Here is a 14,720-nt window from a genome sequence, read left to right on the forward strand (position 1 = left end):
CCAAAAGAGATTTTTTTAAAAGAGGAGAAGGGTCTCTGTGTAGAAAAATATCTATAGGAACTCTTTTTTAATAGAAAAAACTAATACCTAAAACCATATTATAAAGCAGCAGTCATCAAAACCATTTGGTATTGGCTAAGAAATAAAGTAGTTGATCAGTGGAATAGGTTGGGTTCACAGGATAAAATAGTCAATAACTGTAGTAATCTAGTGTTTGACAAACCCCCAAACCCTAGCTTTTGGGATAAGAACTCACTATTTGACAAAAACTGCTGGGAAAATTGAAAATTAATATGGCAGAAATTAGGCATTGACCCACTAGGTCTATAACATAACATGGTATAGGACTAACATCCTATACCAAGATAAAATCTAATTGGATTCATAATTTAGACATAAAGAGTGAAATTATAAGCAAATTAGAAGAACAAAGTACAGTTTACCTCTCAGATCTGTGGGGAAGGAAGGAATTTGTGGGGAAAGAACTTGAGTACAATATTGAATGCAAGGGGCAGCTAGGTGGCTCAGTGGATAGAGCACCAGCCTTGAAGTCAGGAGAATCCGAGTTCAAATGTGGTCTCAGACACTTAACACTTCCTAGCTGTGTGACCCTGGGCAAGTCACTTAACCCCAGCCTGGGGGGAGGGGATATTGAATGCAAAATGGATAATTTTGATTATATTAATGTAAAACCAATCCAGGCAAAATTAGAAGGGAAGCAATAAACTGGGGGGAATTTTTTAACTTCAAGGGTTCTGATAAAGGCCTCATTTCTAAAATATACAGAGAAATGACTCAAATTTATAAGAATTCAAGCCACTCTCCAACTGATAAATGGTCAAAGGATATGAACAATTTTCAGATGAAGAAATTAAAACCATTTCTAGTCATATGAAAAGGTGCTCTAAATCGTTATTGATCAGAGAAATGTAAATTAAGATTACTATGAGGTACCACTACATACCACTCAGATTAGCTAAAATGACAAGAAAAGATAATGAATGTTGGAGGAGATTAGGAAAAATGAGACACTAATTGTAAACTGACCCAACCACTCTGGGGAGCAATTTGGAACTGTGTATACCCTTTGATCCAGCAGTGTTTCTACTGAGCCTAAAAAGATCTTAAAGGAGGGGAAGGGACCCACAGGTGCAAAAATGTTTGTGGCAGCCTTTTTTGTAGCGGCAAGAAACTGGAAACTGAGTGGATGCCCATCAGATGGAGAATGGCTGAATAAATTATGGTATATGAATGTTATGGAATATTATTGTTCTGTAAGAAATGACCAGCAGGATGATTTCAGAGAGGCCTGGAGAGCCTGACGCTAAGTGAAATGAGCAGAACCAGGAGATCATTGTACACAGCAACAACAAGATTATATGATGATCAATTCTGATGGACGTGGCTTTTTTCAATAGTGGGATAATTGAGGGCAGTTACAATGGTCTTGTGATGAAGAAAGCCATTTGCACTCAGAGAGAAGAGAGTGGGAACTGAATGTGGACTACAACATAATTTTCACTCTTTTTGTTATTGTTTGCTTGCATTTTGTTTTCTTTTTCATTTTTTTCCCTTTTTAATCTGATTTTTCATGTGTAGCATGATAATTGTGGAAATTTGTTTAGAAGAATTGTACATGTTTAACATATATTGGATTCACTTGCTGACTGGAGAAGGGGGTGAAGGAAAGGGAGAGAAAAAAATTAGAACACTGAGTTTTGTAGGGGGGAATGTCAAAAATTATCACTGTATATATTTTGAAAATAAATAGCTTTAATTAAAAAAAAAACAAAAAAGAGAAATTAAAAAAAGAAAAAACTAGGCAATAATTGGTAATCAATAGGAGAATGGGTAAATAATATAATGGAATATTATTGTGCTGAGAGAAATGACAAAAGAAATGGTTTCAGACAAATTTGTATGAACTTGTGTAGAGTGGAGTAAACAGAATCTGAAAAACAATTTACACAAAAACAGGCTTGAAAGACCTAAGAACTCTGATCAAAGTAAAGCTCAATGAGGACTCCAGAGGACTTTGGATGAAGCCTATTACCTATCTCCTGACAGAGGCGAGGGACTCAAAGTACAGAAACATTTCAGACATAATCATTGTGTGGATTACTTTTTTGTATTATACCTATCTGTTTCAGGGATTTTCTTTTGTTCTTTTTTTTTTAAGTGGGGAAGGGGGAATGATGGGTCAGGATACTTGAAGAAATCAACCATTCAATCACTAAATATTTATTAAGCACCACTATATGCTAGACACAGTGCTAAGTGTTGGAGATAAGAAAAGAGGTAAAAGATAGTCCCTGTTCTCAAGGAGCTTACAATTTAATAGAAATCTAATAGAAAACATGGAATCAAATACATACAAAACAGGCTATATGCAGGACAAATAGGAAATAATTAAAAGGGGAAAGCACCGAAAGATAGGTTTTTAGTTGGGACTTAACAGAAGCCAGGAAGGTGAGTAAAGAGGGACTAGAAGTAGTGATAATAACAATTATACTTCTCACCCTCTCAAAAAAAGAACCATTGAAACATTTTTTGAAATGTCAAAAACACTCATCTTTAATCAGATGTTATAATTTTAGAAATTCCTCCATAAAATTCATATCTAAAGTTAAAAAGCTAGTGGTCTAAGTTCTACATTGTGGTTCATTGAAACATTATTTAAAATACACAGGAAAAATAAATAGAAGGAAAAGCAAACATGACAGATTTGCAAGTTATATGTTGAATTTTTATACACTAAAAAAAAGCAAGCTATATGTAATTGAGATTGTTTCATGTACAAAATATGAAATGATGGTTTTATAAGATTTTCTTAAAGTTCAGATTTTAAGAAATTGAGAGATTGAGTGTATCCAAATAGATATGGGACTATGTAGGATCTTAGTAGGATTGGGCAAAAGGAAAAACTAATATAGTTGTCTTCAAAACGTGATCCAATCATGTGTCCTTCACACTTTGATAGATAATCTTCATTAGTTTCTATGCCCCAAATCAACACCTGGAGACTTGCCTTCTTAAAGTAAGTTTCTCTCTTCTCATAAAGTCATCTATACCTGAAGTCTTTTCATCTTGGTAGGGTCTGTCAGATTTGGGTTTTGTTGTCACAAACCTTGACATTTCTATGAGACTTTAACAGATTTAAGGGGGGAAATGTGATCTTCAGCTTTGTTCACAGAAATGTGTCTATAACAAGTAGATGATAGCCAGGTCAGATGTTCTCTGCTCTTATCACATCATAACTGGAACATTGAATTACCTCAATTTAGGAGGGCTATTGATAAATTGGAGTGGGTTTAGAAAAAGAAAGCAAGGACATCGAAGGGACTAGAAAGCAGGACATTAAAATGGTTGAAGGAATTGGGGATTTTTAACTTAGAGATGATTAAATTTAGGCAGGATGTGAGCACTGCTTGTTGAATAGATGGATGCTTGAAGTATTATTGTTAACACTGGAGAATTGCTCGCTATGAATGAGTATGGCTAAAGAAAATGCAGTGATTATAATGACTAAGATGCTAAAAATAGGGTGTAACTTTTAAAGAACAGATTTGGGAAGAGTAGAGACAAAACCAAGGCCCTCTTACTCATGACGTTTGATTATGAGCAGAACGTTCTGTCAAGGAAGATTGTTCCTCTACTTCTTTAAAAGTTTTTAAAGTTTGGAAACTGTTTTACCTATCTGGGTTGACATTCTACTCCATAGGAAGAAAAGAAAATCTTGTTGGTCTCCTAAAGTCCCTCTCTCCTGAGGTACAGTGATTCCATGAATCATAGTGAGGAGAAAGGAGATTTGGTGGTTGGTTCTGAGTCAGATGGGAATTTGTCAGTCTTGGAACATCAACACCTCCATCTACTGGTCAGATACCAGAGTAGTATCCATCCTGGAAAGGAAAGCCATTGGAGTTGTTTTCAAATTTTAAAAGGAAGGCTAGATTACATGTCCTTTTAAGATCATAAAAATGGGGTGATGAAAAGGACCTCGGAGCTCTCACCCAGCCCAATACTTTTATTTTACAACTGTGAAAACTGAGACTACCAAGAGGTTAAGTAATTTGCCCCAGATCATGTGGGGAGCAAGAAGCAAGAGCTGGGATTAGACCCAAGATAGAAGCTTTCAGAGAATCTAGTTCCAATGTTCCATTCACTATTACAATTTCTTATTATTATTAGTGTATGATCTCCTAAACCTGTGATCGCCAACCCTGATTATGTATTGTTCCCCACAGAGTAACTGGTAGTAATTGTTTCTAAAAAAAAATTCCAAAAATAAAATGGGTTTAATGCAATACATAGTATTTTGTGAGGGAAAGGAAGATGACACAAAGACAAACAGAAGACATAGGATAGTATCCTTTGAAAAAAGTTCTGTGAATTATATATTCTTTCTTCTGTCCCCTCCTTTCCAAACCTGTGGCTACTCCTAATTCAGACTACCCTTGTATTATGGCAATCTTTTAATTGATCGCCCTAACTCTAGATATTCTCTCTCTGTAATTTTAATATGTTTTGTCAAAATAACTTTCCTCATCTAGAAAATAAAAATAATAATACTCATAGTATGTACATAATAGAGATGTTGAATGGGAATGTGATAAACACTGTATTAAGTAGATCATCACTGGAAGAAAATTTTCCCAGCAATGGTTTTGGGAAATCCATTGGTGTTCTTAATTATCTCAAAAATTCTTATTTTAATTACCTAAAAAATCAAAATTAATTTAGATTTACTCCAATTTTTAGTGTCTCATATATGAGACACATATTACATATGTGTAATATCTGTGTGGTTGATTCTGAGTCAGATATTATCTTACCATAGACACTCTTGTTTCTAACCTAAACTGTTATATTCTTGAAGTCAAGGCCTCTAATGGTTCGAAATATAAGCTGTCCTTTCTCTGCAAAATCTATATGCATGAAACCTAAATTCAGATTATACTTGAATTCTTAGTGTTTCAGTAGAGAAAATAACAAAAAATGATAAATAGGAAAAGATAATGATGAAATAAACATCTTTATTTTAATGGAAAGAAATATTTTAAAAAGTCTTAGCAACTATGTAGATCTGAATTTACCAATCAATGTAATTGTCTTTTCTGTGAATATTTAATTTTTTTCTCATTCAAAGACATCTCATTTTAGGATGGTGGCCTAGATATTCAGCACTCAGATATTCTTATACAGCATTTCATTATATTCCCCTAGGATCTAACAATGCTATATACTATACTATATACATGGTGCTATATACAATGGTGGAAGTTTAATAAATATTGGATGGATAAGTAAATCAGTGAACGAATGGTTAAATGCATAATGGGATTGAAAGAACTTGGAATGTTTAGCTTAGGAATTAGGATATACTTGGATTCCTTGAACTTCACAAACCTTTCAAATCACTAAAAGAGTGAAATTAAAAGAGTGGGTTTTGAAAACTTTATGCCCAATAAAAGCCTATTTGTCACACTTAGAATATTATTTTTGTTATTATTTTGTTATAAACATTAAAATTGTATCAATTTTTTCAATCTGGCATTCTGTCAACTGAGATTGCTATCTCCAAAGTTACCAATGATTTCTAATTTGCCAAATCTAATGAGCCCTTTTTCAACCCTCACATTTCTGGTCTTCTCTGCATGGTTTGATGCTATTGGCCACCTTCTCTTGCTAAACACCCCATCTTCTTTGGATTTTTATGGCACTGCTCTCTCTTGGTTCTCTTCTTAATTTCTAACTATGTCTTAGTTTCCTTTATTAGATCATCATCCATTCAGACCTGCAAACTAGCAAAGTCTCCCAGGACTCATTTCTTTTCCCTCTATATTTTAATTTTATAATGTTATCAGCTCCAGTAGGTTTAATTTTTATCCCTTTCAATGACTCCCAAGTCCATATATTCAGACTCTGTTTACTGAGCACTAGTCCTCTAGCTATTGGACATTACATATTAGAAATGGAAATTTCAAATTAGATATCTTCTAGGCAAATCAAATTCAACATGTCTTAAAGAAAAACTCATTATCTTTCTTTTTTTATGTTATATTTCTTTTGCTCATCCCTTTTCTGAATTCCACTTTCTTTTAAGGGTACCACCATCTTTCCAGTCACCCAGGTATGCAATCTAGGTGTCATTGTTATTCACTTATTCTCATTCATCCCACATATCCGAGGAGTTGCTAAATCTTGTTGATGGGGTGCAGCTTCTAAGGGAAATGTTTCTAGGAGAAGAGTAACTATAATCCTAAGGTTCCCTAGCCTCGGGAGTGCTATTGTTTCACAAACATTGCAGGCTGTCAGATAACAATCTGTTGTCTGTGATAAGGTTTCTGAAACAATGATGAGACACATACCAGACAGTTCCTCAACTCCATCTCTAAGCCATAAAATTAGCATATCAGTGACATGAAGCACCCAGTCTCTTTTACTTTTTCCTATAAATTTATCTTCTTGTACCTGGTTCTTGGCTAAATTCTTTTGGAACTTAGCCCTCTTTAATTAATGTTACAATTATGGTAAATTTTGTCCCTTGATTTGGAGATAAGTCTGAGTATGCAAATTCTTTTGAGACACCTCATGACAAGGGTCTGCAACTCAACCTTTTTGAGGACTCCTTTGAAACCCAACATTGTCATTTTTATCTCCAAATCTCTCACTTCCATCTCCTCTTTCTTTATACAACCACCATCCTTGTTCAGGTCCTCATCATCTTCCACCTGAACTAGTGCAAAAGATTTCTACTTGTTCTCCTTGGATTCATCTTTTTCTACTTCAGTCCATTTTCTCACACACTCACCAAAGTGATTTTCCTAATGTACAAATCTAACTAGGTTACCTCTCTAACTAATAAACTACCCATTACCTCTAAAATCATATATAAACCTCCCTCTTTGGCTTTTAAAGTTATTTAAACTTGGCCTCCTGCCTATCCAAACTTCTTACATATTAGTTTTTTCTGTGCACTTTTTTGACTCATCTCCCATTTTTATCTTATTGCAACAGCTCTTACCCATGTCTGGAAGGCATTCCCTCCTCAATTGGACCTCAACTACTAGTACCTTCTCCTCCAAGATCATACCATATACTTCAGGCATAATATAAGATCCCCAATTCAGACCCTAAGCTATTTCCCTAACCTAAACTTGAACTGGCAAGTTTGGCATTTCTAGGGAAGGCTAGTCACCTTGCAATAAATATAAATTCTTCTCAACTCTAAAATGGACATAATAATAGAAATTACTTCACCAAGGTGATTGTAAAGCTCAAATGAGATAATATTTGTAAAGCACTTGGCACATAGTAAGTGTTTAACAAATGGTTGTTCCTCTTTTTCCCTTAAACTTAAAACACTCTCAGAATCCAACAGGCAACTCAAGTATATGAGATATACTCCTACTTCATTTTGGTTTCTGTTCCCAGTGAGTTTCACATTTACTTGAATTCCATCACAAGAGCATCATTAATTCTTAATAATGATAAGACAGAAAAAGGAAGAATCATGATTTTTATTTAATAGAAGTCAAAAACAGAACTCATCAAAACTTTTACCCAATAGAAGTCAAAAGCAAGGAGAGTTGAACCTCACTGGCTATCCACAAACCTGTCACATTTTCCTTCATAATGTCCAATGCACACAATATTAATAAAGGATAATATAGAGATACTTAGAGAAACTTCACAAGGATGATGAGTGGAGAAATAAATGTAGCTGGGGTCATTTATATCTCTGGACTGCTTGATATCCTAAATTTATTCAGGAACAATCTATAATACTTTGCAAGCCACTTCTCTATGAACTGTTTGTTCCTTTTTATGTGCTCACTACTTCTACTAAAAAAAAAAAAAAAAAAAAAAAAAAAAAAAAAAAAAAAGACAGTCCTCTCCTCTCAAGTCAATGAAGAAATGACAAGCTCTTTTTGCTTACAGCTACCCTTAACAGGGAGTTCTGAAAGTGTTATACCATAGTAGTGAAAAACTGTTGGTCTCCTCAGATCTGCAATTAGCAGGAGCTTCTCCTTTGTCCATTAAATTCCAAACCATTTTATGAATGCTAAACACAGCTCACAAAGGAAAAAAAAAAAAAAAAAAAAAAAGGCAAAGATTCTTGAATCAGAGAGAGCAGAAGAAGGAAATACCTGCATTTCTGAGAGATTCCACCATTTTCAGCCCATACATGACAGTAGAGATAATTGAGCCCAAATAACTTCTCAAAAAGCAGCAGGATTCTGGCCCTTTCCAATGAGCTTCCAGAAGTTGTACAGTCTATCAGCTTTTAGGCCATTGCTCATCCCCTGTCAATTTACTAAATTTAGTCTTCCACAAAGCATGTTTCCTTATCATTTTTCTGAAGGTTCCCTCCCATAGCTTCTTTTTCTCTTTTTTTTCTTCCAATGCCCCTAACTGAACCTCCTGATGGTCAGTGACTCATCTTACCTTTTGAGATTAAAAACTCAAAAAAAAAATCCATCTTCCTATCAGATAAGAACAATCTTCTCATAGTCTCCAAACAATTATTAGTTTTGTAATTTTGTCAGTTAAATTGGTCAATCTCTTACAAAAGGATGAAAACTGCAGTTAAATTTGGCCTGATATTACTCATCTGCATTTTTTAGCTAAGGTGAATTCTAAATTACTTTCCTAAAAGATGGGTTACTAAAGCATGTAGCACCCAAGGGATTCAATATAGGTTGAACAGTGGATAGAAACTAAGTCTGAACTGAGTTTAAATCTGACTTCAGATACTTATTAGCCACTCTGGGCAAATCACCCAGTCTCTGTTTACCTCAGTTTCCTTAAATGTAAAAATGGGATAATAAAAGCACCTATTTCCCAGGATTGTTGTCAGGATCAATAGATAATAATTGTAAAATGCTTAGCTCAGCACCTGGCACATGGTTAAAGTGCTCTACTATTATAATCCATTATTATTCAATATGAAAGTTATCAAGAAGAATGTGGGAATATTGTCCATTTGAAATGTATACATAAAAATATTTTTAATAATGATGCAGTTAAACTTCCTTAGTTAGAGCTACTTTGGTACTATGATACATTTGAATTAGTAAAATGTATGCTGACAAAATTCACATAATTAAATGCGCTTCAGTATCTTTCAAGTATACCTAATAATTCAAAACAGGCTAACAGTGCTGCCAAATAAATGTCTGAATTTATGGATATAAGTGTGGGTGATTTTGCCATTTCAGACTTTGATTCACACCTCCCCCCAAATGATCTATTTGAATATTATAAAGGATCCCAAATGGGGAGTGGCAATTAATAGCTGGTAAAGGAAGTATTTATATATTTTTGCTCTTTTAGGAAGTATTAAGAAGTTATTCCTTTCATTTAATGGAATTAATGGAGGCTAGACTTGCTGGTTAAAGGATCAATACATCATTGACAGCCTTCAAAAAGCCAGCTGGGTTTGCTGATGGGACAGACACTCTCTAAGGAGTCATTCAAAAAAGGAGCTCTAAAAATAGAAAGATCTACATAAGTAAAAATAAAAGACAAAGAATAAGATTTTTAAAAAGAAGTTCTAGTAGTCTTGATAAAAGGACAAGCTACAAAAGAAACAAGCCCAGAGAATTCAACAGTGATATGTTCAACAGATACATTTTATCCATGAGGAATAGAAGGACACATTGAAAAGAGAAAAAGCATTGCCGAAGATGAGATTTGCCTCATTCACATGTTTGACCTATGTTTGTGCTTTTCTACTACTGTGTGCCTACTCTTCAATATTGTGTGTAACTGTAGGCAAGTGCACCCCAGATTTGTGGAAAGTATATTTTGTTTCTACTGTTTGGGCTTAATTGTGTCAACTGGCTGACTCTTAAAGGTAGGCATATTGATAGGGGCTAGTGAACTATAGTTCACTTTTAAATTGACTTGAAAAACTCTTTTATAGAGTTTTTATAGATGCTTATAGATCGCTTTTAGATTAACGACCTAAAGAATACCTTAAACCTCATTAGTACCTTGGAATTGAATGCATTTGCTCTTGTAACATATATCATATTAGTTCTTGTCAGACACTCTTTTACCTGGCAAAATCAGCCTTAATACAAAGTCCAAGCATAGCCTTATGTTTATACCCTTGGTACTAGAAGAAAAGAAGCTGTAATTTAAGATGAGAGCAGCATTGGTAGTTTTTATAACTGCAAGAAATAATATCTTTTAATGTGGTCACTTATGGCTCAAAACAAAATCATAGAATAATAGAATTTTAAAGTTGGAAGGGACCTCAGTAGCTCCTAATTCAACATATACCCAAAAGGAATCCCTACAATCAACTTACCTGACAATGCTATATTACCTTTCAAAAGAATGGAAGGAGGGAAAGAAGAAAGAAGATAAGCATTTATTGAATTCCAACTATGTGCCAGGTATTGTGCTTTACCACACAACTAATAAATGTCTAAAGCCATATATAAACTCAGGATTTCCTGATTCCTGGCTCATTGTTGATCCACCATGCTTACTAGCTGCCTCCTTTTTTGAGTATCTAGGTAATGAAAGTGCTATAATGTAAGGTCAGAAAAAGGAAAAGGAAAAAGTTAAATAGAAGGTGGAGGTTCTTGGTGCATTCAGAATTCAGCTTTGACAGGGAGAATTGGTTCCTTGGCCAAGGAAGGCATTACTGCAAGAAGTATAATGGACATTAACACTAGAAATGCTAAAGACTTCTAATTCAAGATAGGTTAGCTATTGGAATTCATGTAATTCACTAAGCTGCTAAAACCTAGGACAAATACCATACATGTCTTTGTGTTCTTGCTTCCAACAGTGATGAACCCATAAATATAAAGTTGGGTGAGGTCCTGTATGCTAAGCACTAAATCAGCTTGATCAAGGCTGGTGATAACAAAGTGCTGAGTGAATAGGTAGGCCTTTACAAAACTGGCAGAGAAGGAAAGCTCCATAAGTGGCTGGCTGTAGTTGCTTTGTTGTTAAGAAGCATCCACGGAACCTCAGGCCAAAAATGTCATCGAAGAATATTTTAAATGCAAGAAATTAATCAAAGTCTGCATCTTATTTGAAAAGTGAAAGTGTTAAAAAAAAATACAGTAACAATGAGAATAGGAAAATCTTTATTTGAATGAGAAAAATGGAAAATAAACTTTCACAGTAAATGTGCACTTTTAATGTGTCATGTAAAAAGGTTTGTTGTTTTTCAGTGAATAACTATTTTTTTCTTTCAATTTTTTTGGTGGGCATAGGAAGAAAATAATTATTAAAAGTCTATAATGTTCCAGGCATTGTACTAAGTACTTTATAAGTGCTTTATTTCAATTGATCCTCCCAACAATTTGATAGATACTATTATTATCCCCATTTGCACTGTTAAGGAAACTGAGGCAAAGAGATTAAATATCTTGCCCAAGGTCACATAACTATTAAGGGTGAGACTCAAGTCTTTCTAACTTTAGGTCTAATACTCTACCTGCTTGCTGTTCTAGTTCTAATACATTATCATAATTGCACTACAAAGCTTCATACAAATTTTTCTGTAAGTTCCAGGGACAAAAAAATTATTATCAGTTGGGATCAGAGAAAAATTCAAGCAAGCTATAACATTTGACTTGGGCTTAACGGAGATGCAAAGATTGGGATCATGAAAGCTGTCTTCAAATACGTGAAGGGTCATCATGTGGAAGAATTGTTTAATTTAACCCCAGAAAGAAGAACCAAGACCTTGTTTTCAGAAATAGCCTATATTTGGGACACTTATTCTGGTATTGGTACTGGTAGGATAATGCTGCGAGTTCCCACTAGAGGGCAACTGAGGGTCAAGAGACAGTTAGCCCATTAGCTATTTGAGCCAGCTCTCAAAATATATCTCAAGATGAAAAACTGGGAGCAGATGAGGATAGTTGCATTTCTTTGGAGTAGAGGGACAAAAGGAATGAAATAGCCAATTTCTAAAAAACATATGGAGGACATCAAAAGAGAACATGGGAGTAGGACAGATTGCATGATTGCCTCAGCTTTGGTACTTTTTTTTAATCAACACCCTCAATACTCTCTGCCTCTCTGATCTGAAAGCTAGAAAGTAGATGGAAAAAAAAAAAAAAACTCCTCCCAAAGCATATAGTTAAAGAGAGCTCCTAAAACAATCATCTCTTCACCTTCCACCATATTTGGACTGGACTCTACCATGTCACCTCCCCCATGTTAGATATCTTCTTCCTCATTTTCCCTTCCCCCTCTTTTAGCTTCCTTTTGTGAATTATTTTTCCTTATTAGATTGAAAGCTCCTTGAGGAGAGGGACCTGTCTTTCTTTTTCATATTTGTATTCCTAATGCTTACCACAGATCCTGGAATACAATACTTAATAAATATTTATTGACAAGGAACTAGAAAATGAGTGGATGCCCATCAACTGAATAAGTTATGGTATATGAATGCAATGGAATATTTTTGTTCTATAAGAAATGTTGAGCAGAATGATTTCAGAAAAAAACTGGAAAAATTTATGTGAAATGATGTTAAGTGAAGTGAGCAGAATCAAGAGAGCATTGTACACAGTAATAACGTTATGTGATGATCAACTGTGATGGACTTGGCTCTTTTCAACAATGAGGTGATTGAAAACATTTCCAATAGACTTGTGATGGCAAGAGGCATCTGCAATCCAGAAAAACTAGGGAAATTTGATTTGGACCAAAGCATAGTATATTTACCTTTTTTGTCATTGTTGGTTGTTTGCCTGTCTTTTTTTTATTATTATTATTTCTTAAGTTTTCCTCTTTTGATCTGATTTTTCTTGCACAGAATGACAGATATGGAAATATGTTTAGAAGAGCTGCACATATGTAACCTCTATCAGATTGTTTATTGTCTTGGGAAGAGAGGAGGGAGGAAGAGAAGGGAAAAAACTGAATCTTTGCATGTATTTGGAAAACTAAAATACTAATAAAATTGATACTTAATAAAATTATATTCAATTTGCAAACCTAAAAAAGTCTTTGCATGTATTTTAGAAAAATAAAATACTATTAAAATTTTAAAATTATTTCCTTAAAAATGTTTATTAACTGTCTGAAAGAGTAAAGCAGAATAGGAATATTAGATAGATTAGCTGGGGACATACATAATAATTAGTTCAATAAATATTTATTAAGTGCACTAAATTTAGGCAAGTATATTAGACACTGGGAAAGTAATAAAATTTGGATTAGATTTAGTCCTGGTTTCATAAATTTAACAGTATAATCAGAGGATATAATCCATATAGTATAATTATAATACATTAAATATATGGAAGGCATGATATTTTACTTGGATTTTAGAGGCTAATTAGAAATTCAAGGAACAAAGAGAAAGAAAAGACATTCATGGGATTGTGGACAACTGTCCAGCATGTAGAAGAAGGACGAGTCTTAAACTTGGTTCACCCAACTCCAAAGGGCAGAACTAAGAACAATGTATAGAAGTTTTTGGAACATTGTATAGAAATAGCTCTGTAAAAGGAGAAAGCTTCTTAATCATTAGTAGAATGGGCTGCCTTAAGAAATCATGAATTCACTATTATGGACATTCTTTAAGTATAGGCAGGATAATCAGTTATTATAAATAATCCTATAGAGGAGATTCTTGTTCAAGTACAGATTTTGGATTTAGGGCATGAACATACAAAATGGATTTGGTGGACCAAGAGTAGTCTGATTTTTTTCAGATAGAGAAACTTGATCATTCCAACATGTAATGAACCCAGAATCCTCCCATTAACCACATCTGAACATATTTCTGGGGAGTAGGTCAAGCTTTTTATTTTATCATAAACCATAAAAGCAGAAAGAAAAATTATTTCATGGGACATTTGTCATCTTTATTTGGGCAGTCATGATGCATAAGAAAACCAACCTCTATGAAGATGGTTGCAGCTTGTGTGTTAACACACGCATGTTAAGAGAGAATGAAGTAGGAAGATTCTATGAAGAATTTTATAAACTCCTCCAAATGAAACCAATTTATACCTTGACTTTCAGTGACTGTAAGATGGATAAAAAGGCAGATATTTTCCAATGGAAAATAGAATTTAAATGCTATCTCACCTCCAGATAGCAAGATGACAGACTCAGAGTGCAGATGGAGATGACACGATCAATGCATGAATTTGTTTTGCTTGGCTACGCGTATTTGTAAAAGAGTTTTGTTTTTCTTGCTTTCTAGAGGGGCAGAAGATGTGGGAGGAAGAGAATTCAGACCTGAAAATTGACTTTAAAAAATATATATCGTTTAGGAACAAGAAAGATTGTAAAACATGAATGCTTACTTCAGGAAGGGAATCTGAAAACATTGGACTTGGTGAACTCCAAAAAGTATCAAAGAATGAAATTAATTATATCTCAATAGAGAGGAAATGACTGATTACTGAGGTGAGAATAATTTCAGAATCAGTTCTGAGCAGTCACATCTCCCTACAGAGAATTTATTTATTAGTTAAGAAATTCACAAGTTTAGGAAAACATTCAAAGAATCCCCAAAAAGGGCTCATCTATTCTTTCCCAGCACTGATAGGATCTTCTGTGATTGCTCCCAAAATATAAGATACGTTGGTTTTGGGGGACTGAATAAAACCACCATCCATTCCCATTACCACTTTGCATTGATTACTGATATTTTGGCTTGGGTTCAAGATTTACTGTTAGATTTATTCTAAAATCTATAAAGAGCTGAGTCAAATTTATAAGAA

This window comes from Sminthopsis crassicaudata, chromosome 2 (genome assembly GCF_048593235.1).
Source record: "Sminthopsis crassicaudata isolate SCR6 chromosome 2, ASM4859323v1, whole genome shotgun sequence".
In the NCBI taxonomy this organism is placed as follows: domain Eukaryota; kingdom Metazoa; phylum Chordata; class Mammalia; order Dasyuromorphia; family Dasyuridae; genus Sminthopsis; species Sminthopsis crassicaudata.